We start from the raw sequence: 27,963 nt of genomic DNA, 5'->3' as shown, positions 1-27,963 counted from the left end.
GGGTACTTTAGAAAGGAACAGAAATGAAATAATTCTTTCCATTATACATATTATACAAATGTATATGTTTTATACATTTTATTATAACATATACATATATGTTATAATAAAAACATTAGAAAGCTCAATATATGTGCCTTGGCCAGCAACTGCATTGTTTTTGCAGAAATGTAAATGCTTGTATCTTCATTGAAGCAGTGCCAGTCATGAGATTCTAAAGATTTTTTTTATTTTTTTATGGGTCCGGTCGTGGGGCCTGAACTCTGAGCCTGGACGCTGTCCCTCAGATCTTCAGCTCAAGGCTAGCGCTCTACCACTTGAGCCACAGCGCCACTTCGGGCTTTTTTTTTCTGCTTATGTGGTGCTGAGGAATCAAACCCAGGGCCTCAAGCATGCAAGGCAAGCACTCTACCACTGAGCCACCTTCCCAGCCCTAAAGATTTTTTTTTTTTTATGATTCTTATTCTTAATCATTGGCATAATAAGTAAGCTATCATAGCTATTGAAGGTCACCAGAAAAAAATGTTTGATGAATGTTTACTATGTATTTAGAATGAACTCGTGGTACTGATCAAAGTAGGACATTCCAATAGCAGGGAGGGCTGGAATGTGGGATTGTGTTTCTAGGTTTCTGTGTGGAATCACACACAAGGAGAGGCAGAGGCAGAGGCAGAGGCATCTTCCTTGGAACCTTGGCTGACAGGAACCCATCAAGATTGTGTTGTCAAGAAGTGGTGCACTGTAGTGGAGAGGGTGGGGATTGTAGGCCCCATTTCAATGCTGTAGCTAGATAACATCAGGAAAAGTCATTTACCTCGAAAACATCCTGTAAAGGTAAAAAACTTAGGAATGTGAATATTTAGTCATTCCAGTTTAGTAAACAATTTTTTGTGTGTGTGTGCCAGTCCTGGGGCTTGAACTCAGGGCCTGTGGACTGTCCCTGAGCTTCTTTTGCTCAAGTTCTTTTTTTGCATTCTAACGACTTTAGCCACAGCACTGGCCTTTTCTGTTTTATGTGGTACTGAGGAATTGAACCCAGGGCTTCATGCATGCTAGGCAAGCACTCTACCACTAAGGCACCTTCCCAACCTATGTGTTTTATCTTAGTAAGTGCCTAATATTTATTCAGGGGTGTAATGCGGTTTGAGCCAGCGAATTAAAAAAATTTAAAACACAACTTGAATTGGTGTGTGTGTATGTGTGTGTGTTTCTACTTCTTTCTGCTTTTTGACCAAGGTATGTGTACATGTTTTTTTGTTGCTGCTGTAGCAGAGTACCATGAACTGAATGGTTTAAATGGATCTTATCATCTCATAGTTAGTCCAGTAGACTCAATTTTTGTTTCACCAGTCAAAAATTAGGGTTTGGAGGACTGCATTCATTACTGAATACTTGGGAAAGAATCCCTGAACTTACTCATTCAGGTTGCTTGCTGAATTCACTTTCTTAATTTCCTCTTTTTTTTTTGTTGTTAGCAAGGGCCTTTAAAGGTTGCTTCTGGAAGTCTATTCCATTTCACTGAAAGCAATCTGTAAAACTCCTTTTTTCATGCAAGATAGCATGCTCATTGATTTGTGGGATTAGGATTTGAGCGGTTGAGGGAGAAGGAAGCATCTGGCTACACAGAGTACCAAATAATAAATAATATGGTGGTATATTAAGAATCTAATTTGAGTAATGTACCACCGCATACAAATAGTTTCAAATGTTTCTTTAAGATATCCTGAGCATACTTAAATGATATCCTCAATATTAATGTTATCAACAAATTTATTTAATAAGTTCTTTTGATTATAATGTGGTGTGGCACTATTTTCTTCCAGATTTTGGTAGCTGTGTGTGTGTGTGTGTGTGTGTGTGTGTGTGTGTGTGTGTGTGTGTGTGTGTGTGTGTGTGTGTGTGTGTGTGTGTGTGTGTGTGTGTGTGTGTGTGTGTGTGTGTGTGTGTGTGTGTGTGTGTGTGTGTGTGTATCTTAGTTGTGGGGCTTGAACTCTGGGCCTTGGTGCTGTCCCTTAACTCTTCAGCTCAAGACTGGCACTCTACCATTTGAGCCACACTTATTTAAATAGGGAGAAATAAAAATAAATGGATGAAATGTTTCCTGCTCCCCACAGGGGGTATAGGAGTTAAAGATTCAAAATGTTGATTTCTGTCTATAGCCCTTATATTTTCTGAGATGGAAGAATACACTCTAATCCTGAGATGATTGTTTTGGGTTAGTAAGGTGGGCGCTGTTTATTGTTTATTCTAGAACATGGAGGTGAGATCTAGTTCTTACCAAAACACAGGGATAATAGCTAAGTTTTAAGTCTTCCTTTTCTCATTTTTTCTTATCATTTTTATCTCTACCCAGTTATAAAGAGTTAATAACTTTTTACCTTTTCAAAGGAGAGGGCAGAGACGAGATAGCTTCTTTATGTGCCCTATTTATTTCTCCCCTCCCTCCCTGTTCCCTCCCTCCCTCCCTATCTCCCTTTGCAGTACTAGGTTTGAACTTAGCAACTGATACTTCCTCTGCTCACTTACTTGGCTGGTGCTTTTCTATGAGCCATCTTTCCAGTCCTAACTTTTGATGGTTATTTGTCGATAGAAGCCAGCAGACTTGTTTGCCATGATCCTCTGGAACTTATCCTTTGAGTAGCTAGGATTACAAGTGTTGGATACTAGTGCCTGGCTTATTTGCCTGTTCTTGTAATTTTAACACCTAAAAGGAGGTAGTAGAAGGGAGCTGACTACTTTTTTTGAGCTTACTATCAGCTTCTAATTTAGTTTTGTCTTTTCTATAAGTAAGCTATGTCATCTTAAAAGAATGTTGCTCAGGTTACTTTGTTAGAAGCTATACTTTAGCTAGAGACATTTCCCATGAATTTGATTGTAAATGCCTTAGAGAAGGGTGCAAACTTGTAAGATTCAATTCCTGGATGGCTCGCCAATCTCTGTCATTGGATGATGGATGAGGGCTTCCCAGTTTTCACGCAAAATCACTGGCCCTTGAGATCCATGTATAAATAGAATTTCGGAGTGTCTCGCAAACAGGAAGTATCACAAGGTGGAAGTTTTTGATCATTGAAAAATTGTGTGTTGTGCACAGATTTATGTATTTTGCTCAGGACTAATGAGATGTATGGATTAATTATTAATTGTGGTAATAAACTTAGTATTGGGCTTTTCCGTATTTGTTGACTTCTCTTAATTGTTTGGTTTTTCAATGTATCTAAATGGTAATAAAAAAGTAATTGCAAGTGATAATGAGTTATGCTTTTAAAAATAATTATTATAAAACTACTAGTACTTTTTCATAGCTAAGGTATGGTGTGGAGGCATGCTGTTATACCTGCCACATGTAATTGACTTGATTGTGTAACAAGTGCCTGATAAAGTATCTCTGTGGCACATTATTTGATGCATGTGGTCCAGAATATGGGAGCCATATACATTTTTCACACATAGATTAATTCATTTCTCTATACAATCTGAAAGGTCACTTTATTATAACTTAAAATTCCTAATTCGGTTCTTCAGAATAGTCTCTGTGATATGCTGCTTTTAATGAAAAAATAACTGGGTTTGGAAAAGATGACCTCATTTTCTTTGAGAGCAGATTTTTTTTCTCATAAGCAAATAGGCTTTGGTTATTCATCAAAATAGTAGATGAGTACAGGGCTCCATTTACTAAGACCATGCTTGTCTACTAGCTATCTGGCACCAAGTATGTTCTGAGAAGCCCTCATCTGAGTGATAACCTGCTTGTCCATGAGAAGAGAGGTCAGAGTGGATTTGGTTCTGTAAATGTTCAAGGGCTGGTTCCTTTCTCCTTGACCTCTTAAATTCTGGCGATGGTTTATGATTTGCGGTAGAGTCACTGTTTAGGAATGGAGAAGGGACGTCTGTAGGTTTCAAATGAAATCATTCTTACATATTGAGATATCATATTTATTCAGGAAACCTCTATTCTTAAGATTTGCTACAGATGGTAGGGGAAAAACAAAGATGGTAGGGGAAAAACAAAGGAGGAGGCAACAATGCTTGATAAGAAATGTACTCATTACCTTGCTTTTGTAACTGTAACCCCTCCTCTGTACAGTATTTTCACAATAAAAAACTTACTAAGGGGCTGGGAAGGCGGCTCAGTGGTAGAGTGCTTGCCTTGCATGCCTGAGGCCCTGGGTTCGATTCTTCAGCACCACATACGCAAAAAGAAAAAAGCCGGAAGTGGTGCTGTGCTTCAAGTGTTAGAGGGCTAGCCTTGAGCTCAAGAGCTGAGGGACAGCGCCCAGGCCCAGAGTTCAGGCCCCACGACCAGACCCCCCCCTCCAAAAAAAAAAACTTATTAAAAAAGATTTGCTACAATTAGATTAGAATTAGATCTGCTGGTGTCACTGTATAGGAATGGAGAAGGGATGTCTGTAGGTTTAATGAAATCTTACATAGTGAGACATCATATTTATTTAAGAAACCTATGCTTTTGAGATCCATCTACTACAATTAAATTAGAATTACTATTAAATTAGAATTTCCATACTAGTATTTGTGCCAAGCTTAGTGCTTCCTCCAAAATAATATATTGTAGATTTGATATGCTAAACTAAAAATGGTGCCCATGTTTTAGTCTCTGAATTCAGATGGCTCTTTTCATGGTCTCATATCTTGCAAAGACTTGAATGTATGTAGACTGGAGAAGATCAAGTAAAAGAGAGATAGGCATGGGAGGATATTTACTCACTAAGCCTTAGTTTGCTCATTCTTTTTTTTTTTTTGGTTAGTCGTGGGTTTTGAACTCTGGGCCTGGGTGCTGTCCCTCAGCTCTTTGGCTCAAGGCTAGTGCTCTACCACTTGAACCACAGCACCACTTCGGGTTTTCTGGTGGCTTATTGGAGTCTTACGGACTTTCTTGCCCAGACTGGCTTTGAACTATGATCCTCAGATCTCAGCCTCCTGAGTAGCTAGGATTATAGACATGAGCCACCAGCACCCAGCTTACTCATTCTTTATTCCAAAAAAAAACAAAAACAAAAACAAAAAACCACCCACAATCTCAGCTTATTGTCTTAGGTCCATGCAATTATCCTTTTTCTTCCTGTCCTTCTCAATGAGGACCATTCAGTTTTCCTTTCTTTTCTTTTTTTCTTTTTTTTGCATTGTCTTATAGTCAAATCTGTTGTAAGCACAAATTGGCCTTTTTATCTGGAACTAACCAACCTAAAAAGTCTAATCTGTGGTAAGATTATCATGGAAAATTATTGGTCCAGGTAGCCTTGTGTCCCTTTTTCTGCAGATTTAGACAGGGCTTTGGTTGGGAGGTACTCAGAGGTCCTGTTCTGGACATTTGTACAGAGAAGGACACATTTTCCTCATGGAACCTTTGTGAAGAATGGGAGGGCTTGTGATAAACTTGAGTGTGCAGAGTTGTAGTATTAGTGATACATCCTCTCCAGTTACTTGTTTTAAAAATTGTTAGTGCTGCCAGGCTTGAGACTCTTATCTCCAATAAACCACTCAGAAAACCAGAAGTGGCACAGTGGCTCCAACTGGAGAGCGCTAGCCTTGAGCTGAAGAGCTGACGGACAGCACCTAGGCCCAGAGTTCAAGCCCCATGACCGACCCCCCCCCCCAAAAAAAAAAAAATTGTTAGTGCCTTGAACATCAGAATCTGAAGTTCAATGATTTTATTTTTTTCTGGTAGAGATATGAAAATATGTAACAGGTTACAAACAATTGAAGTCATTGAAGCAATTGAATTGGGCTTATTTGAGATGACTGCTTCCTGTTTCTGGAATATTCCTTCAGTGAGAAATGGAGTCCATGATTACTTGTGTGCAGCTGCTGTGGTGGCACTCACTGGTCTGCTTCGTGGCTGGGCTGGATCAAAGAGTTGGCCCACAGGTTGTATTTCATTTTTCCGTGTGGAGGGATGAAGTGCAGTTGTTTTGATGTTGGGTTTGATGGATTTGTTTGCCACTGCATTCATTAGCTTCACATCAAAAAACTGACAGGCTGTTAAATGAAACTTTGGCTTAGATTTTCAGCCTGACTGTTTGGAGACATTTGTGAAGATATTTTGTTTTTGTGTTGCGGCAGCCTCAAGCATTAGGATTGTCTCTAAGGGAGGAAAAGTTATTTACTGTACTGATTTTCTTGGGTAAAAAGGAATCATTGTCTTGGGGACAGTCATCTTTCGCCAGCACCATCAGAAGCAGTGTATTTATTACAGTGGATACAGTGTGAGACTTTTGTGGCAGGTTAAATAATGGTGTTTCTCGAGAGGGAAGATGTAATAGTTGGCAACACCAAAATGGCTATCTTTTATTTTGCATTCATTTTATTTTGAGTGGTATCATATTAACATGATATGTCAGAAAGAAGAATAATTTCTTTGTAGAGCTGATAATGTCCTTTTACAAGCTCAAGGAGCATTTCTTTCCTAATTTTAAGTCATTCTGACGCCTAAACCTCAAATGTAAAAAGATAATGCATATGTAAGAGATAATGCAAGATTTTGAAATTGATTTTCCTGTATTTTAATGATTAAACTGTCTAACATATAAGTGTTAGGATATGGATTCTATTTTATATTCCAGTTCTCTCTAAAATTAAATTTAGTTTCTTAAATCAAATGGCATTCTTCCATAATGTCTTTAGTCTTGGGTACTCACCATTAAAACACTCAGGAATCATTTTAAAATGAATTTTTAGGTTATATTTTAATCCCCAAATCGTATAGTAGTAATAGAAGTTTCTCTGTTCTTACAGTATGAAGGACAGAAAATGCAAGCTACTTTTTTTTGTTTTGTTTTTTACATGATAAACATTTATTTTATTTTATTTTATTTTTTTGTGCATTCTGAAATTTTATTTGTTTTTTTTTTAATATTATTTTATTTTATTTGAGAACATACTGTACAGAGGGCCTACAATTACATGGGCAGGATAATGCATACATTTCTTACCAAGCATTGCAGCCTCCTCCTTTAAACATTTATTTTTATTCAAAGGGTTTCACTATAGTATTTCACATATGCATGCATTGCACATTGATCAGATTAATCCCTTTTACTGCTCTCTCTTTGCCCTGTTCCCCCTCCCTATTATTTTTTAAAAATTTCCCTTCCCTCCCCACTTCCCCAACTTCTCTGCCTCTCCCTCCCCTGCAAGCTGTAAGGTTCATTTTCAACATAGTGCCTTGTACATCTCATTGTTACATGGGTCAACCTGTATCCTTATTTCAGCATTGTGTCATTTCCCTTCCCCTCCCCAAATTAGAAAAATGTATATACAGGATGCAGGGCATCAGAATCAAATGCAGTGAAAATAGGGGTTATACCGTGGGGGAGGAACATACAAAAGGAACAAAAAAATCACATAGTACCTTATAAGTACATTAACAAGAACAGCAAGAAGGATAAAACCTCTTGTGTCCCTGTCTTGGGGTTCATTTCACTTAGCATCATCTTATATGTACATAGCTTTGACCTTTTCTGCTTGTCCTAGACATATACTAGTTATTGCAAATAAGGGAAACCATGGGATCTACATTTCTTTGGGCCTGACTTACTTCACTTAATATGATTTTTTCCAAGTATTTCCATTTCCTAACAAATGGGGTGGTGTCATTCTTTCTGATGGAGGCATAGAATTCTAGTGTGTGTGTGTGTGTGTGTGTGTGTGTGTGTGTGTGTGTGTGTGTGTGTGTGTGTGTGTATCACATATGTGTGTATCACATTTTCTTGATCCATTCATCTACTGAGGGGCATCTGGTTTGGTTCCATATCTTAACTGTGGTGAATAATGCTGCGATAAACATAGTTGTGCTGGTAGCTTTAGTATAGCCTTGTTTGTGATCCCTTGGGTAAATGCCAAAAAGTGGGATTGTTGTGTAGTCTCTTGAGGAGTGTCCATACTACTTTCCATAGTGGTTGAATAAGTTTATACTCGTACCAACAATGCAGTACGGTTCCCTTTTGGCGACATTCCCTTCAGTATCTGTTGTTACTAGATTTCTTGATTATAGCCATTCTAACTGGGATAAGGTGGAATCTCAACTTTGTTTTGATTTGCATTTCTTTTATGGCTAGAGAAGTTGAGCATGTCTTCATGTGTCTATTGGCCATTCTTATTTCCTCTTCAGAGAAATTTCTCTAAGTCCTTAGTCCACTTATTAACCAGGTGGTTTTTTCTTTGAGGATTTATTTTTGGGGGATGGAATTTTTTGAGTTCTAAGTATATTTTAGATATGAGATCCTTGTTGGTTGTATGGCTAATGAAGAACTTCTCCCAATCTGTGGGCTTTCTATTGACCATGCTAGCTATGTCCTTTGCCATGCATAACCTCTGCAATTTCATGCAATCCCATTTGTCCAACCTTTCTTTGATTTGTTGTTGATCTGGATCTCTATTAAGAAAATTTGGGCCTGTGCCAAGGAGCCCTAAAGTTTCTTCTATTCATTTTTATAATGTTTTCAGGGTGTCTGCTTTGACTTCGAGGGCTTTGATCCATTTGGAATTGATTCTGGTGAAGGGTGATATATAAGGATCTAGCTTTAGTTTCCTACAGGTGTTAAACCAGTTTTGCCAGCACCATTTACTGAAGAGGCTGTCTTTTTTCCATCCTATTTTTTTAGCTCCTTTATCAAAGATTAGGTGGCTATAGGTCTGTGGGTTCATTTCTGGGTATACAGTTCTATTCCATTGGTTCCCAGATTTGTTCTTGTACCAGTACCAAGCTGTTTTGATTCCTATGGCTTTGTAGTAGCGTTTGAAATTTGCTATTAATATTCCTCCAGCGCTGTTCTTTCTGCTAAGCATTGTTTGTGCTATTTGGGGTCTCTTATTTTTCCATATGAATTTTTGGATTGCTTCTATTTCCTTGAAGAATGAGGTTGGGATATTGATAGGTATCACATTGAATTTGTAGATAGCCTTTGGCAGTTTTGCCACTTTCACGATGTTAATCCTCCCAATCCAGAAGCATGGGAGGTTTCCCACGTCCTTAGTTCTGCTTTAATTTCCTTTTTTCATGTTTTTAAAGTTTTCATCATAGAGGTCTTTCCGTTCTTTAGTTAACTTCTAGGTTTTGTTTTTTGTTTTTTTGGTGGGGCTATTATAAAAGGAGTTGCTTTCCTGCTTTCAGCTGCACTCTTCTTGTTATTCGCATACAGAAAAGCCATTGATTTTTGAGGGTTAATTTTATACCCAATGAAGGCTACTTTGCATTGGTTTATTCAACAGTTCTTGGCATTTAATTGCTATTGCCTTGCAATATGAATTTAGTGAGTGTAGATACTTTACATCTTTCATTTTGTCTTTTTACTTCTAACTTCTATGATCTGCTTCCTGGGTCCTGATGGCATAGCCCAGGAGTGTTTGTTGATAAATGGGATTGCTGTGCCTTTTTTTTTTTTTTTTAAATCACATTCCCTCAAATCCTCAAAACAAAACAACCACCACCACAAAAAACCTTTACTTTCACAGCAGTTCAAGATTTCTAGCAAAATTAATGGGAAGGTCTAGAGACTTGCCACAGTCTTCCTGTTCCCTAACACATACAGCCTTTCCCATCTATCAGGCTCCACCATGAGGTTCATTTGTTACACATTATCGCACAAAGTTCACAGTATACAGTAGAGCTCACTCTTTTTTTTCCCCTTTCTGGGATTTGTATTCAGGCTTATGATGGCTAGGCAGGTACTCATATTACTTGAGTCACATCTCTAGCCTACCACCATTTTTCTTTTTCCTTCCTTTCTCTCTCTGTCTCTCTCTCTCTCTGTCTCTCTCTCTCTCTTTTTTTGTTCCTGTACTGGAGCTTGAACTCAGGGCCTGAGCCCTGGCTCTTAGCTTTTTTGGTTAAGGCTAGCACTCTATCAGTTGAGCCACAGCTTTATTTCTGGCTTTTTGGTGTGTAATTGGAGATACGGACTTACTTGCACCAGCTGGCTTTGAACCACAGTCCTCAGATCTCAGTCTCCTGAGTAGCTAGGAATATAGGAACAAGCCACCAGCACCTAGCTCCAGTCCTCCTCTCCATATATATTTTATTTATTTATTTATTTTTTGAGACAGTATCTCACTATGTAGCCAAGTCTGGCCAAGAACTCACAATGTAGCCTTGGCTGTTCTCGAGCATGTGATCTTCCTGCCTCTGCCCCAGTGCCAGATTCACAGATGCATGCCACCGCTCGTGACTCTTGTCTTTCATGAGAGGAAAAGGAAGTATTTAACCTTTAGCTGACAGTCATGAAATGCCAATTCTCTCCCTGTCTACTGAATCCAGAGTGACACTGCAAGGCAAGTGCTCTACTACTTGAGCGCCAGCTCTGAAATTTTATACTATTTCATAAGGTCTAGTCATTCTTGGCAAGAGGCTTAGAGTTGTGAGGAATATGTGCATCAGGATGCTGTTTTCTTTCTTTCTTTTTTTTTAATTTTACACAATTTTGATAACTATTGATGTATAACAGAAGTAGCCCTTCTTAAACCTACATAGTATTCAAAGAAATAATGAAGGATTTCCTAATCTTTTTTTTTTTTTTTTTTTTGGGTCCGGTTGTGGGCCCTGAACTCTGGGCCTGGGCACTGTCCCTCAGCTCTTCAGCTCAAGGCTAGCGCTCTACCACTTGAGCCACAGTGCCACTTCTGGGTTTTTTCTTTTTGCTTATGTGGTGCTGAGGAATCGAACCCAGGGCCTCAGGCATGCAAGGCAGGTGCTCTACCACTGAGCCACCTTCCCAGCCCTGGATTTTCTAATCTTAGCAAAGACAAAAGCACCCCTACTTTCCCCATTTCCTGGGGAGAATGCAGATGGTAGCGAGGGCTCTCTACTGTCTGGGCAAGGATGTAATTGGTGAGAGCATCCTGAAATGTAGGAAGGCATACATCTATAACTGTCTCCATGGACTTTGGCCCATTTATTTCTCTTGTGAGAAATGGAGGCAGAAGATGATCATTATAATGCTACTTTATGAGCAAAAATATTTCTCATGGTGTGTGAATTATGAGTAAGCTGTGGTGTTCTCATGTACTATAGCTTTTAAAATAGTTCTGGTGGCTCACACCTAATCCTGGCTACTCAGGAAACTGAGATCTGAGGATTGTGATTCAAAGCCAGCCAGGCAGGAAAGTCCATGAGACTCTTATCTCCAATAAGCCATCAGAAAAACCAGAAGTGGGTCTATGGTTCAAGTGGTAGAGCGCTAGCCTTGAGCTGAAGAGCTGAGGGACAGCACCCAGGCCTACACGACTGACCCCCCAAAAAAGTACTGAAAGAAAGATACTTGGAAGGAAATCTTTTTCTTTCTTTTCTTTTTCTTTTTTTCTTTTTTCTTTTGATAGGTCATAGGCCTTGAACTCTGGGCCTGGGCACTATTCCTGCGCTCTTCAGCTCAAGACGAGCGCTCTACTGCTTGAGCCACATTGCCACTTCCAGTTTTCTAGTGGTTTATTGGAGATAAGAGTCTCACAAACTTTGCTGCCTGGGCTGGCTTTGAACCATGATCCTCAGATCTCAGCCTCCTGAGTAGCTAGGATTATAGGCATGAGCCACCTGTGCCTGGCTAGGATGCTGAGTTTTGAAGATCATAGTTTAAAATTAGCTTGGGCAGAAAAATCTATGAGACCCTTTATCTCCAGTTAACCAGCAAAAAAAGCTGAAGTGGAGGTTTACCTCAAATGGCAGAGCTCCAGCTTTGAACAAAAAAGCTATGGGAGGCAGGCTCTGAGTTCAAACACTCCCCTTCTCCCCCCTCAAAAAAGAAAAAACTGTTAATAGTACCTTGACTATCTCCTTCAATGCTATCACCAACTATCTATATCCTTTGAAAAATCTACACAATCAAAAAACAATGCACACATTACTTTGCAATACCATTCTTTTTTTTTTTTTAAGAACATACCTTTCTGTTTAATTCATCTTTCATTTATGGCATTTTTTTTTTTTTTAGGATTTTGTTACTAAAAGTCTTCCTTTTTCCAATACAGTATGACAGGTGGTTTGCTGGGGATGTTTTTCTGAGGGGCATCACAGAACCACAGCAGTGCATGAGAGTTCACTGCACAGAGCTTGTTAACAAATTGGAACTTTGAAAATGAATGCCTTAGTTCATAGCTCTATTTGCATTCTCTCTTCAATGAGCAGATGGTAGGTAGACCTCGGGTTCATGCACGTGTCCAGTCCTGTACTTGTTGATGGGCTCTGCCCCTGCTGCCATCTTGACTTCTTCTAGTATAGTGAACGCTGGGACAGAATTATAATGCTTTTGTGGTTTTCTTCACTAAACGACAGGCTTTATAACAGTGTTTGCATATTTGAAGGATTGTGTTGTTCAAATAAATCTTAATAAGTCTTTTAGAAAGCCTCCCTTTTTTTTCCTGGCTTTATAAGAGTATTATAGTGAATTTGGGAGACATGACAGAAAAAGTAAATGGTGCTTGCTAACTGTTCTCTGGTAATGTGAAATTCAAATAGAAATGACAAAAGGAAAAAAAAAAACAATACAAAGAAACTAAGCCTGGTTTCTAAGTATATACATACAGGCAAGGAGAGCTGCATTGAAATAAAACAAAAGCCCAACACAGAAAAATAGCATGGCAATAATCATAAAGGATAGTATAGATTTTAAAAAACATTTATAACCAGGGAAATTATTGCTCATTGTTGCAAAGAAGCAGATGGTGCTTAAAATATCCTTAAATTTGATATTACTCTTAAAGTAAGCAACTAAAGAACATATACCATCTATATTTAAAAAGTTTAGACACAGTCCTTTTAGTTTAGAGGTTGCTGCTGTAGACTCCTGGTTTATTACTCTCTTCTCACCTTCTGTGCTGCCCCTTGGCAGGACTGCTGTTTGTGTCCTCCACACATAAGTTATGGATTCCATCCGGGAAAAATCAAAAAAGCTTGTTGTGAGTCTTACTACCCTTCAGAGTTCAGTGCAGTGTCGCTTCTCTGCAGTGAAGTGAAGCCTTTCCTGGGGCTCTGTATCTTTCTTGAGGCGGCTATCTTCTTGTTCGTGTGCCTCTACCCATCTGTCTCCTCAACCTGCCTTTGACACACAGTTGCTTCTGAGCCATCTTCACAGAGCAGCACATGTCATTATGATAGCTCAAGGAGAGAGTGTTTTCTCTGCCTGCCATTCCTGGATTAAGAATGACAAAACCAAACACAACGGTTTTCACTTAAGGTAAAAACTGGGGAGGCAGAGCTTGAGGCAGACTCAGATCTGGGAAAGTTAGATGTAGGATACACAGGGGAAAGGTTGTCAGCCATTGAAGATACAAAGGCTTAATAGTCACTTTTACACTAAGCTTTACATTTAATGTATGTTAGTGAGTGACTCTTGTTGCCTGGGAGAAGTTATTGAAAGTCAGTTCTAATTTACAGGTGTGTGGTTTTACAGCGCCAGTTCAGGCTTTAAAGACTGGGCTTCGGTAAATTGAATAGGAAGGAGCCTGTGATAGCCCCAGTGCTCTGAACTGTGCTGCTCATTAACAGGGCTGCCCAGGGAAAGGAGGCATAGCTTGCCATACACTTCCATATTATTTGTATATTATGGCTTACTCTCAAGGCATCACTGGCATGGTGCAGATTAGTGAATAGAAATGTGCAAGGAGCTGTTTATAGAGTTTTCTGTATTTTCAGGTTAGGATTTTAACTGTGGTAAAAATAAAACTGCTGAGTTCAGTGGCTAATGTCTGTAATCTTAGCTATTCTTAATCTTAGCTACTCAGGAAGCTGAGATCTGAGGGTTATAGTTCAAAGCCAGCCTGGACAAGAACTGTGAGATGCCTATCTCCAAATATGGAACAAAGCTGAAAGTGGAGCTGTGGCTCAAATGGTAGAGTGCTACCCTTGAGCAAAAAAAGCTTAGGTTCAGTGCTCCGGTCCTGAGTTCAAGCCCCAGAACTGGAACCAAAAAGAGGAAAAAAGCCCTGTGAAGAAAGACCATTGGAATACTGTGTGGTTATAAGAGTATGGCATGTTGAAAAAATTGTCAGAAACATATGACTTCATAAATTTTTTTTACAAATTAATGGTACACATTTTTCTTCTTGTAGTTATATCCTTTATTTATTAAAAATTTCTCTTTGAGTTACTAAAATATTTAACATTTCATTTATCGTCCTCCTCCTCCTCCTCCTCCTCCTCCTCCTCTTCCTCCTCCTCCTCCTCCTCCTCCTCCTCCTCCTCCCCCTCCTTTTTTTTTTGGTTGTGGGGCTTGAACTCTGGGCCTGGGTGCTGTCCTTCAGCTCTTGAACTCCAGTCTGCTACTCTACCACTTGAGCCATAGACCCACTTCTGTTTTTTCTGGTGGTTTATTGGAGATAAAGAGTCTCGTGGACTTTCCTGCCTAAGCTGGCTTTGAACCACAATCCTTATATTTTAGCCTCCTGAGTAGCTAGGATTATAGGCGTGGGCCACCGGCGCCTGGCTTGTTTCTTCTTTATAGTTATTTGTATCTATTATAGATTGCAAAATGGAGTTCCCTTACTGTTTTAGTATGTAATAATTTCAAATTTTGATTCATTTTATTTCAAGGAAAAAAGATGAATCAACTATTCTAGAAACAATTCTAGTGGCTAATTTATAAATCAAGGTGTTTATAACTCCCTGTTCTCATTTTATTGTTGTGAAAATATAGTTACAAGCAGTAGAGGATTGACTAAGTGGATTTTCAGAATGTCTCCACTATCACTGCTAAAAATAGTGGGAACAGTAGGTGTATGTGCTGAGCATAGCTTCCAAATATACTGTTATTGAAAAACCCTAAAGGATAGTTAACAAATACCCTATGTAGTTTGGGACTGTTTGTGTTAGAAATAGTGGGGAAGTAGGAAGGAATGTTATACTAGTGCACACCTATAACTCCAGCAGTTGGGAAGCTGAATCAGAAAGTACGTTAGAAGTCATCCAAACTACCTCATGAAATTGGTCTAAAGAAAAGGAAAAAAAACCTCTAAAATTTGCAGACGATTGAAAAAGATGGAAAGATGCAATGATTAGTTGGTCTGTGGCCAGTGGCCTGAATTGAGATAATATAAAGGGGAAACCCCAGCCTTATACCATCTACTTCTGTGCATTTGGAGTTCTTTTTAATGACTTTTCACGTTATCTTACAATTTTTGTTGAAAACTTATTACGTATGTATAGAATTCTGAACTAATGTCTCAATATGTTCTGAAATATATCTGCTTCAGGATAGCTAAGTTGTAGCCAGAGCTTCACTTTAACAGTACATTTATAGCATTACAAGCTTGTATCTATTTAGTTTACATCTAATTAATGATCACTCCTCATTGATTCTGAAATGGAACTAAACAGTATTCATGCACAATGATAATTGAAAATCTTATTGGAAGAATTCGAATAAAGTTCTACTTTGTAACTATGCTCCGATAGAACATAGTACTCATTATCTGTTGTAAAAAAGCCTTGGCTTCTGCTGTAAAATATTCTGTGCTTTTAAAAAAATCATTCTATGTAATCCAAATTACAGATTACATTCTTTAAATTGTGTCAGTGGTACTACTTTGTTCTCAAATTAATGATTTGTGGGTGGTGTGGATTATTTACCAGTAGAGGGCAGTATATCTTCATACTTTTTTTTTTGTCTACCACTTCTTTGGAGGAAGTGGGTTCCCTCTTTATTGTTTTTAAATGTAATGCATTTTTGAAATTGTTATTGAAAAGTGATATAAAGAGGTGTTACAATTACATAAGTCAGATAGTGAGTATATTTCTTTTTGGACATTGTCACCCCTTCCCCTCATTCTCTCTGTTTTTCCCTCCCATCTCTACCTAGAAGTTGGGTATTTCATTATCAACATAGTGTCTAGTGAGTATCACTGCTGCACTTATTCACCCTTTGCCCCACCATTTCTGTGCTCTCCCCCTTTACTCTCCCAAAGACAATAAGTGAACAACAAGACAAAAGTTAAAGAAAATAAAACAGCAACAAAGAAAAAAACCTCGTTTCCATTTCCTGGAGTTCATTTCAATACATTTTATTTTATGCAATCAGATGCACATAGCTATTATGCTTTCGTGTTTTTCTCCTAAGAATATTTTCCATTGGTCTCACTCTGTGTGTGAATGCCTAGAGACCTGTACAATTTATTTTTTTAACCATCCAGTATGTTTGCTTCTAGATTTATAGACACATTCTACTTACCACAAATGAGGGAAAGCATGCAATCTTTGTTTCTTTGGGTCTGGCTTACTTCACTTTTTGCCAAGTCTTTCCATTTCCTTACAGATGGTACAATATCATTCTTTCTGATGGATGGGCATATACCATATTTTCTTGATTCATTCATCCACTGAGGGATTCCTTCTTTTTTTTTCTTTCCTAGTATAATAGTCTTGAAGGAAGATATTTGTTGATTATTCATTGTTATATTGGGGAGAAGATGGTAAAAATGATGTAAATCAAGAAATAAGCTATACTTACATTTTATAGAATAGTTTATATTCTTTACAGATTGTTTCTTAAATGAACTGTTCCTTTTCTGCATAAGATGTGTACATTTAACCTAAAATTTCATCACATTGAAGTATTCTGTTTTGTGAGATTATAATTTGCTTCCAGATCTGTTGTAATCTGTTCAGGGTTTTAACCTTTTTGTGAAGGGACAGTACAAAGAGAAAATAAAATTTATTGGGCAGAATCTATAAGCCAAGAAGTGGGAATGTATGTAGGGAAATAAGATGTGCAAAGCTGGGAAGTTCACTGAGGAAGCCAGGCTGGTCCTGTAGTGCTCATCCCTGTGACGAATGTGACATTCTCTCTCTCTCTCTCTCTCTCTCTCTCTCTCTCTCTCTCTCTTTCTCCCCCACCCCTCTCTGAATAAGAATGGGCTGAAAATACAAGAAACTCATGCACAAAACTGCTTTTTTGTGTATATTTGGATATAACCTTTTCAATGGTATATGGTGTAAAAGAAGCTTTGCCTATTCCCAGCTTTGTGTGTCAAGTGTTTTTTGTTTTTTCTATATCGAATTCATTTCTGCTCAGAGGAGGTGCTGATAGTTTGGGTCTTTTGATCCAATAGCTGTTCTTAGAGATATGTGCTTGTTGTCTGTGTGAGCTATAATGTAGTTTTATTTTCTAACAAATTTCTGTTGATATTTCAAAAATTGTCATATTCCATTCTTGTAGTTTTTTCCCCTTATATCTTTTCTATATTGTTATAAGCTGGCATACATGTTGAGAAGCTGAGAAAGTTAACAAAACTAAGTAAAAAAGCAAGAAAAACACCAGCTATATGTCTCTGGACAGACTGAGACCATGACCATGGACCATCTCATGATCCTTAACTTACTTGTATCTTCAAAATCTCTTTGGGCCACAGGCACAGTTTCTGAGAATTAGGATGCAGGTATATATTTTTATGGGATGGTCCACCATTCAATCTGTTTAGTATTCTTATGGAAATAAGTTTGTGTAACTACTCATGGTAAATGAAACTATGAAATGCTTGGGACATAATTTTATTTCAGTAACTGAGAGTTTCAGTTTGTTATTTTCAACGAACCAAACAAAACAATCGTACTCAATGCAGGTAAATTACATGTTCAGATTTTTTTCTAGAAAATTTAAATTGTAGTTAAAAAAATAAGCTCTTGAGATGCAAAATGAAAAAAGAAAATTTCTTGCATAAGATTATTTCCTACTGTTAAATTTTAAATCTGAGTTATGTAGCTAAAAAGAAAGATGAATAATTCTTGAAGCATGTGGTGAAACAAAGCTGTGGTCTATATGTACTGCACTGCCATAGGCTTAGCATACAAAATGGATTTTTTATGATGTATCTTCTCATGCCTAACACTAGCTGCTAAAGAATCATTTCATGTGAGAGTGCTTCTCCAGTGGGTACTCTCTTTGTCTGTGAGAGAAAGGTTTGGGTATGCTCTCTGGTGGGTCAGTGATCCTTTGGTGCCTGCTGGTAGTAGAGCTCCTTTATGCAGAGGTTCACCTTTTCAGGGTCCTGGGCTGGGTACCCTGTTTCTCTTTTCTTCTTCTTTGTCTTCCTATCAGGAAAGCTAAAGCTAGCATGTGGGAAAAACTGGACAGCTTTTACTTCATTATGATAGTGCATATAAGCAAAATAAAAAACTCCCAGATGAAAATTCAGACAGTTACTTTAAAAAATAAAAGCTGCATTTGACATCCCCTGTTGCTATACTGATGGCAGCCTTTCTGATGGCTTATACAATTTTAATGGAAACTGTTAATATAGAGAGAAAAGATTGTATGAGGGTTGAGTCCTGGTAATAAATTAAGAGGGGGGGGCAGCACTAAGCATTATTTTAGGAACAGATACACTTTCTGTTTTGCCATTTGCATTTTCTCTATGTTGGTTTGTAGTTCAGAGCCCAGAAATTTCTGTGTTTATAGCATGTTCTTATTTTCCCAGCTAAAAAAAAAAACCAACAACATTGAGACAGTGAGGAAATTGTTCATCATTGCTTGGCCACTTGGAATACCTTATGATAGGCCTTGAACTTTTGACCAAACTAGTGCTGATATAGAGATACAATGGTATTGAATCACTTGTAAGATTCTTAGAGACATTAAAATTAACCTTATTTATATTTCTAATATGAATAGTAGTGCTGTGGTTTGAATCCATGTTAAAGCTAAATTCCCTTCCTTGGCACTGGTGGCTCAACACGTATCATCCTAGCTTTTCAGAGACTGAGACCAGACCTGGAGGATTGTGTTTATTTGTTTTTCTTTCCAGATTTTTATTCTTTTAGAGGTTAAAAATAATCAAAACTTGCCAAAAGAATGGAATAAAAATGGCCAAGCACAATGAAGACAATGATGTCTTAATGACAAGATAGTAACAATCTTTTCTTTCTTTGGAATTGACAGGAAGTATAACCCCTAACCTCAAAGCAACAGGTATCTCTGAATGCTCAGTTCAGCAGCAGCAAAGAGACAGAAAGCTGACAGAATTACATCTGAGGGAGGCCAGCTTCTTTGTTTCCTGCTCCTTTCCCTATCTCCCCTGATCCCTCCCAGAAAATGTGAAGCCTGAAACAGATGCTCCTAGGTAGATGAGTGGACCCTTCATTGTGTAAACTAAACAGCATCCACAGATCAGTGTTTCTTGAATATTTATATTACAAGATAAAGCAGTGACCATTCATTATAGCAAATTATTAAGATAAAATATTTCTGAGGGCATACTTTTTTGAGCTGAAAATACCTCATAGGAATTCTATCATTTTAGAACTTGTGAGCATGTTAAAATTCTGTTTCTTTTGTTTTTGAGATGAAGTTTTCCTATATATGGCTGAGATTGGCCTCAAACTCACAAGGCTCCTGTCTTCATTTCCTGAGTGCTAGGATTACAGCAGGCATTTCACATGTCAATTTTAATAACAAAGCTAAATTAACTTCATAATTTGGAATTTATTCCCTATTCCTGTCAGTTTTGTAATTAAGAATCCTTAAAACTGAAGGACAAAGTAGGCAGCAAAATTTAAAATATACTTAGTCTGTTCAAGTTCCTATGGAAATTATTCAGTCTAATTTATTGTTCTTAATTCTAGAGATGGAAAAGCGTGAAATCAGGACACTAGGAGACTCTTCAGCTTTAATAATGGAATCTTAGTACTGTATCCTCATGTGGATGAGATGAAGAAGAAAAGTTTGCTCCCCTGAGTACCTTTGGCAAAGGCATTAATCCAATGCATTGGGTGAAGCCCTTAGGACCTAATGATTTCCTAAAGACTCTACCTCTTTCTTCCTGTTTTTACATTGGGACTGCAGAGGGCTTTATTTTGGGGGCTACTACTTTGGGGCCTTGCATTCCCTCCTTGCTGGCCTCTACCACTTGAGCCATTCCTGTAGCTCAGCCTTTTGCTAGTTAATTGAAAGTGGAATCTTTTTACAGACATTTCTGCCTGCGCTGACCTCAAATCATGATCCTCTGGATCTCAGGCTCCAGATTTTGGTTGCTCTAAGGGGCTTCAATTCAATTTTCTAGAAGTACCTAGGAACTTATCAAATGAATGAATGCTTACAGTAGGAGGATGAAATGTTACTCTTCCACAGCTTGAGTTCATGCTGTTAAGTTTCTGTGAATTTCTTTATATATATATATATATATATATATATATATATATATATATATATATATATATAATTGTAAAGATACTGTACAGAGGGGTTACAGTTACATGGTCAACGTGAGGAGTCCATTTCCTATCCAGCATTGTTATACCCTCCTTTATTTTCCCTCTACTATCCCTTTCCTTCCCACCTCCACAACTCCCCCCCTACCCCCTGCAAAGTTATAAAGTTCATTTTCAGCATACTGTCTTGTACATCTCATTATTACAATGGGTCATCCTGTATCCTTATTTTAGCATTTTGTTATTTTCCTTCCCCTCCCCAAATTAGAAAAATGTATATACAACATGCAGGACACCGTTGCCTCTATAATTTGTTAAACAAAAGCTTCTAATGAAAGAGGATGCTTCTCCATCCTCTGACTCTGCTTTCTAATTGTCCTGACTAGCTGTTATGCTCTGATGAGGTTTGTGCTCCGGTTTCTATTGGAATGCTTTTTCTTTGAGATGCTTCATCATGCAGTCTGTAAGTATATTATGAATGAACATTGTTTCTGAATTGCAAATTGAATTCATTTGCTTAGGAATTACCAGGAGGCAGAACTTAGCAAGAATAACTAAACACTTCAGGAAAAATTTTTTTTATGTATCTGTTTCTTTTTTTTATTGTCAAGGTGATGTACAGAGGGGTTATAGTTATATAAGTAAGGTAATAAGTACATTTCTTGTCAAACTTGTTACCCCTTCTCTCATTTTTCTCCCACTTTCCTTTTTCTCAACACCCCCCAAGTTGTACAGATCATTTCCAACATATTGTCTTGTGTATGTTTCTGTTGCATTGGTTCTCCCTTGTCCTTTGTCTCACTATTCTGTTATTCCTCTAATTCAAATAAACATATATACAGTACCAGAGCACCAAAATCAAATACAGTGACAACAGGGTATATACCATAGGGGAAGAACACACAAAAGAAACAAAAAAATCACATAGTACATAAAAACAACAACAAGGAAAAACTCTTGTGTCAATGTCTTGGTGTTCATTTCACTTAGCATCATCTTATATGGTCATATATACATAGATATTGAGCTATTCTGCTCATCTGCTAAGATTATCCTAGACATATAAAGGAAACCATGGGACCTATGTTTCTTTGGGTCTGGCTTACTTCATTAATATGATTTTTTTTCCAAGTCTTTCCATTTCCTAACAAATGGGATGGTGTCATTCTTTCTGACGGAAGCGTATAATTCCATTATATATGTAACATATATATAATATATAATATATATAATGTATATAATGGAATTCTGTATAATATATAATGTATATATAATATACATATAATGTGTGCATATATATACACATATATGTATATATGTGTACATATACACACACATAATGAGATAAACATAGTTGTGCTGGTAGCTTTAGTATGGCCTTGTTTGTGATCATTTGGGTACATGCCCAGAAGTGGGATTGCTGGGTTATAGGGGAGCTTTGTATCAGGCTATCTGTTCAGAAGGCTGAGATCTGACGAAAGTTCTTCTGAATCTTGTGGAATGTGGTATCTTAACTAATGGTTCAAGATTTGATAAGCTATTCATTTAACCACATCAAGTGGACTTCTGTCTTTTTTCGTGTGTGTGTGTGTGTGTGTGTGTGTGTGTGTGTGTGTGTGTGTTATTTCTTGTTTCATATGCTTCCTGTACCAAAGCAGAATGCAGAATTATCTGTTTTGACATGAGGAATAAGGGTGACCACTTTGCCTTCATGCATATCTGCCTTCAACTTTGTCTGTAAGGGAAAGAGGCTGGAATCTGAGAACAAATTGATGCTTGGGGCAGCCCCTGCTCTGCAGGCAGGGCAGGGAATTCCTCTTTCCTTCTCCTGGCATGGAAATTTCTTGGTAATTTTTTGGAACATTTTTCAGCATGTCCTTGTTAGGTACCTCAGGCAAGACAGTATTCTTCCTTCTAAATCTCAGCTGCAGTAGTTTTGAATCTTGTTTGTAATAGCTACTGGCACTCTCTCTCTCTTTCTCTGGAAAATGGTAAGTTGTAATTTCATATGTTAGCACATAAAGAATCAGAATGTGCAGGGGAGGAGGTGGTTAATGGTGACAGCCACTTTTTGTTTCAGTGTACCATGACAGGTATGGGCTTGTTTAGTGTATTTAGTTGTGCTTATACTAGTTAGTTACAATTTGTGCCTCCAAATCTGCTTTGCACAGAATTATACCTCCTGTCTTCCCAGCATGGCTGTGATGGGACTCTGTTTTGTTTTTCATTACCCCATGCTGCTCCCTGGCCCACTGAGTTTCCCCCTCTCCCAGACCCTTTATGGGAAACTCCCATCTGGAACAGTTCTTAGGAACATCCTCACCCTGGACTCATCCAAATTTAAACCATTCTTTTCAGTCACAATAGATGGCAGCATGGCCTTTTGGCCTAAATGTTCATCATAATGTCTGTGTGACTGTTGGTCTTAATTCAATTCAATGTGTTTCCTTGACAAATTGTATTTAAGCTTCAGACCCCCTTCCTTCCTGCTCTTTGTTTTGCTGACCATGTTTGGTGTTACATGGAGTCCCTCTGCAGCCATGATTGAAGCCTGTTCTGGTCTGCTGAGGTGTCCACCTTCTTTCTCTCCTTTTGTCCACTTTCCTTGCACAGAGGTTCCAACCACAGATTCCCTTGCAGTCTGGCTTCCAGCGGGGACAGGCAGAGGGAGCACAGCAGGAGAATGGATGGAGGAGAGGGGAGGCAGAGTCCTGTAGTGCATTCCTGGGTTCTAGTCATCCCATTTTCCTCTGGTCCCTTCATTAGTCTTAGTGAAAGCCCTGCTGTCAGCAAATCTAGGGTACTGCTCTGTCTCCTCTGTCTGTATGGCTATACTTACTCAATCCCTTAAAATCTTGCCAAATCTTTCACTGTTGAGGTTGACTCTGCAGTGTCCTTCTGAGACACTCCTGTAAATTTTTATCTTAGGACTTTTTGTTAAATATGAAACTGAAAAAATGTTTAGTATTCTCTCCCCTCCTCCCAATCAATCTGTTGTTTGCTTTAATCTCAGGATTGCATTTTGCTGTTAATATGGAAGCATGATAGCTTGTGTACGATGTATTTTTCAGCATTTGTTAGAGGACAATGCTTCTACTAATGTACCTTGTTTGGCGTACTTTAAAAAACCTATTTTTGGGGGCTGGGCATTCGGCTTAGTGGTAGAGTGCTTGCCTCGCATGCATGAAGCCCTGGGTTCAATTCCTCAGTAACACATACACAGAAAAGGTCAGAAGTGGTGTTGTTACTCAAGTGGTAGAGTGCAAGCCTTGAGCAAAAGAAGCGCAGGGATAGTATTCAGGCCCCAAGGAGGTCAAGCCTCAGGACTAGCCAAAAACAAACAAACAAAACCTATGTTGGTACCAGAGTCTGAATGTTAGTAGTGAAGCTCAGGCTTCTTCTGAACTTGTGAGGTGAACCAAGTATTTATAATGAACATTCAAGACAATTTGTGGGGTTAAATAGAACATTCTAAGACTTTCCATGAAGGAAGGCACACCATTTTAAAGTTTGTAAACTATGAGGTCTGGATCACAGAGCATTCATGGTTCTACTCTGGTCCCTTCTGTGGATGTTCATGCTGAGTCTTACTTGACTCAGGACATGTCAACACTCCAGGTCTGTTGCTGTCCTTGGAATTTCTGTGGGGACAATTGTGAGAAGAGCAACTTTGGAGGAGGTGGTTTTCCTAGAAAAATGTGATAGGAATCAAACAAAGCAGATTCAAAGGCTCACATATTCAGCTTGCTTGTTGGCTTTAGCTCAGTTTTTATATAGTCTTATTCTATTCTGGTAGAATGTGTATTTTTCACAGTTGCCATTACTGCGCTGGAAAGGTACTATATAAGCACTTACATTTTAGTTAGGAGTTTTCTCAGTTGGTTATTATTTATTTTTTCCTTTAAATTTTTTTTTTTGACTCTCAACTAACATGTGAATTCATTAAGCTCTCTTTTAAAATTGAAACTCTTGTGTTTAAAGTTATGTTTTGTTTTTGTTTCGTGGTGCCTTCAAATAATGTGGTACCACTCTTTGACAAGTTCCATTCTTATAAAAGTATGCTGGGCTTTAAACAAAACAATGCAACAAACACAACCACAGTGCCATCTGAGTTTAGTCTCAATCTGCAGGGTAGCCTGGAGCACTGGAATTAGCAGTCAGTAGAGTGGACCTTAGCTGATGGCTTCCTTCAAAGATGCCAACCTGCCCTCTCCTGGGTTCCTAGAGATCAGGTTCAAGGGATAGTCACTGTGATTTGTGAATATGGGGTCAGAGAGCAATCCTGTTGGGAAAGTGTGGCCCCTTTTGCTCTTATGAATGACTCAGGACATTTGGTAGTGACCACAGACTATGAGGGGCAGTACTTGTTTTAGATTGATGCGGTGCTTGTTCATAGACTGGTCTTCTTGGTGAACAGGTTATCCAGTGTAGGCTCAAGTAGATGCTTCGGCTCTCATTCTTCAGAGAGCACATTTCCTTCCTTCCTTCCTTCCTTCCTTCCTTCCTTCCTTCCTTCCTTCCTTCCTTCCTTCCTTCCCTCTTTCTCTCTCTCTCTCTTCTTTTTGTCCATCATGGGGTTTGAGTTTGTCCTGGTCACTGTCCCTCAGTTCTTCAGCTCAAGGCTAGCGTTCTACTAGTTGAGCCACAGCACCACTTCCGGTTTTCTGAGTGGTTTATTGGAGCTAAGAGTCTCACGGCTGGCTTTGAACCGTGATCCTCAGATCTCAGCCTCCTGAGTGGCTAGGATTACAGGCATGAGCTGGCTGAGAACACATTTCTTTTTTTTTTTAAATTTAATTTAATTTTATTTGAGAACATACTGTACAGAGGGGCTACAATTACATGGGCAGGATAATGCATACATTTCTTACCAAGCATTGCAGCCTCCTCCTTTGTTTACCCTTCACCTCCCTTCCCAGCCTCCTCCCTCCCCCCACCCAATTATACCCCCCTCCCCCCCCACCGACATTGTAAAGTTGGTTTTGACATGACATTTTGTACTTCTCATTGTTGCAACAGGTCCACCTGAATCCTTAAACGACTTGTTTGTCCCCATCTCCTCCACATATTATACTGACATCAAATATAGTGAAAGCGGGGGTTACACTGTGGGGGAAGGACATACAAAGCAACAAAGAAATAATCTTATAAATGTGTTAGAAACACATGCATGAAAGAAACGAAAACATTAAAATACATATTTAAGGGTTCATTTTCCTAACATCACATTATCTGACCTTTTCCGCTTGACTCATACCTATACTAGATATTGCAAATAAGGGAAACCATGGGACCTATTCTTCTTTGGGCCTGGCTTACTTCACTTAATATAATTTTTTCCAAACCTTTCCATTTCCTAACAAATGGGGAAATGTCATTCTTTCTGATGGAGGCATAGAATTCCATTGTGTATATATACCACATTTTCTTTTTTTTTCTTTTCTTTTTTTTTTTTTTGTGGTTGTGGGGCTTGAACTCTGGGCCTGGGCGCTTGTCCCTCAGCTCTTCAGCTCAAGGTGAGCGCTCTACCACTTGAGCTACAGCGCCACTTCTGGTTTTCTAGTGGTTTATTGGAGATAGGAGTCTCACGGTCTCTCCTGCCCGGGCTGGCTTTGAACCGCGATCCTCAGATCTCAGCCTCCTGAGTAGCTAGGATTACAGGCGTGAGCCACCAGCGCCCAGCATACCACATTTTCTTGATCCATTCATCTACTGAGGGGCATCTGGGTTGGTTCCATATCTTAGATATGGTAAATAATGCTGCAATAAACATAGTTGTGCTGGTAGCTTTAGTGTGGTCTTGTTTGTAAACATTTGGGTAAATGCCCAAAAGTGGGATTGCTGGATCATAGGGGAGATCTATGTGAAGTCTTTTGAGGAACCTCCATACTGCTTTCCAAAGTGGTTGAACAAGTTTACATTCCCACCAACAATGAAGTAAGGTTCCTTTCTGTCCACATCCCCTCCAGCATCTGTTGTTGTTAGAGTTCTTGATTTTTGCTGTTCTAACTGGAGTGAGGTGATATCTCAATGTTGTTTTGATTTGCATTTCTTTTATGGCTAGGGATGTTGAACATTTCTTCATGTGTCTATTGGCCATCCTTCTTTCTTCTTCAGAGAAGCTTCTCTTTAAGTCTTTCGCCCACTTATTTATTGGACAGTTGTTTCTTTGAGGATTTGTTGTTGGGTGGTTTAATTTTTTGAGTTACAAGTATATTTTAGATATGAGACCCTTGTCCGTTGTATGGCTAGTAAAGATCTTCTCCCAATCGGTGGGCTTTCTATTGATCTTGCCAGCTATGTCATTTGCCCTGCAGAAGCTCTGCAACCTTATGCAATCCCATTTGTCCAACCTTTCTTTGATTTGTTGTGCTTCTGGGTCTCTATTCAGAAAATTTCGGCCTGAGCCAAGGAGACCTAGGGTTTCTCCTATTCCATCCTGTAATGTTTTCAGAGTGTCTGCTTTGAGTTCAAGGTCTTTGATCCATTTGGAGTTGATTCTGGTGCAGGGTGATATATAAGGATCTAGCTTTAGTTTTCTACAAGTAGTTAACCAATTTTGCCAGCACCATTTACTGAAGAGGCTGTCTTTCTTCCATTCTATTGTTTTAGCTTCCTTATCGAAGATTAGATGGCTATAGGTCTGTAGGTTCATTTCTGGGATTTCAATTCTATTCCATTGGTCCTGAGGTCTGTTCTTATGCCAATACCAAGCTGTTTTTATTACTATGGCTTTATAGTAGAGTTTGAAATTTGGTATTGATATTCCTCCAGCAGTGTTCTTTCTGTTGAGGAGCGTTTTTGCTATTCAGGGTCTTTTATTGTTCCATATGAATTTTTGGATTGCCTCTTCTATTTCCTTGAAGAATGAGGGTGGAATTTTGATAGGTATCGCGTTGAATTTGTAGATAGCCTTGGGAAGTATTGCCATTTTCACGATGTTAATCTTGCCAATCCAGGAGCATGGGAGGTTTTGCCATTTTTTAAGTTCTGTGTTGATTTCCTTTTTCAAGATTTTAAAGTTTTCATCATAGAGGTCCTTCACTTCTTTGGTTAAGTTAATTCCTAGGTATTTTATTTTTTGTGGGGCTATTACAAATGGAGTTGCTTTCCTAATTTCAGCCATACTTTTCTCATTGTTGGCATATAGAAAAGCCATTGATTTTTGGGGGTTAATTTTATACCCTGCTACTTTGCCAAAGTTTTGAATCAGCTTGAGTAATTTGGGAGTGGAGTCCATGGGATTCTTTAAATACAAGATCATGTCATCTGCAAAGAGGGAGAGTTTTACTTCTTCTTTCCCTATTTGGATCCTCTTTATGTCTGCATCTTGTCTTATTGCTGTAGCTAGGCATTCTAATACTAGATTGAAGAGAAGTGGAGAGAGTGGGCATCCTTGTCTTGTTCCTGAGTTAAGAGGAAATGGCTTTAGTTTTTCACCATTGAGTATAATGCTGGCTGTAGGTTTGTCATATACAGCCTTTATTGTATTGAGGAATGATCCATGGATTCCTAATTTTTCCAGAACCTTCATCATAAAGGGGTGTTGGATCTTGTCAAATGCTTTTTCTGCATCTATTGAGATAACCATGTGGTTCTTATTCTTGCTCCTGTTGATGTGATGAATAATATTAATTGATTTGCGTATATTGAACCAGCTTTGCATCCCTGAAATGAATCCTGTTTGATCATGGTGTATGATTTTTTGGATGAATTGTTGAAATCGATTGGCCAAAATTTTGTTGAGAAGTTTTGCATCAATGTTCATCAAAGAAATGGGTCTATAGTTCTCTTTCTTTGATGAGTCCCTGCCTGGTTTTGGG

At 38.6% G+C, this 27,963-nt stretch overlaps 1 protein-coding gene across 4 annotated transcripts in view; it reads left to right on the top strand.

Moving 5' to 3' along the window:
* The window catches only part of Kdm4c (lysine demethylase 4C), a 315,679-nt gene that overhangs the window by 95,656 nt on the left and 192,060 nt on the right, over positions 1-27,963 (top strand). The window lies entirely within an intron of this gene.

This window comes from Dipodomys merriami, unplaced genomic scaffold, assembly GCF_024711535.1.
Source record: "Dipodomys merriami isolate MVZ:Mamm:240054 unplaced genomic scaffold, mDipMer1.0.p SCAF_22, whole genome shotgun sequence".
NCBI lineage: Eukaryota > Metazoa > Chordata > Mammalia > Rodentia > Heteromyidae > Dipodomys > Dipodomys merriami.
This window is presented reverse-complemented; position numbering and strand designations above follow the sequence as displayed.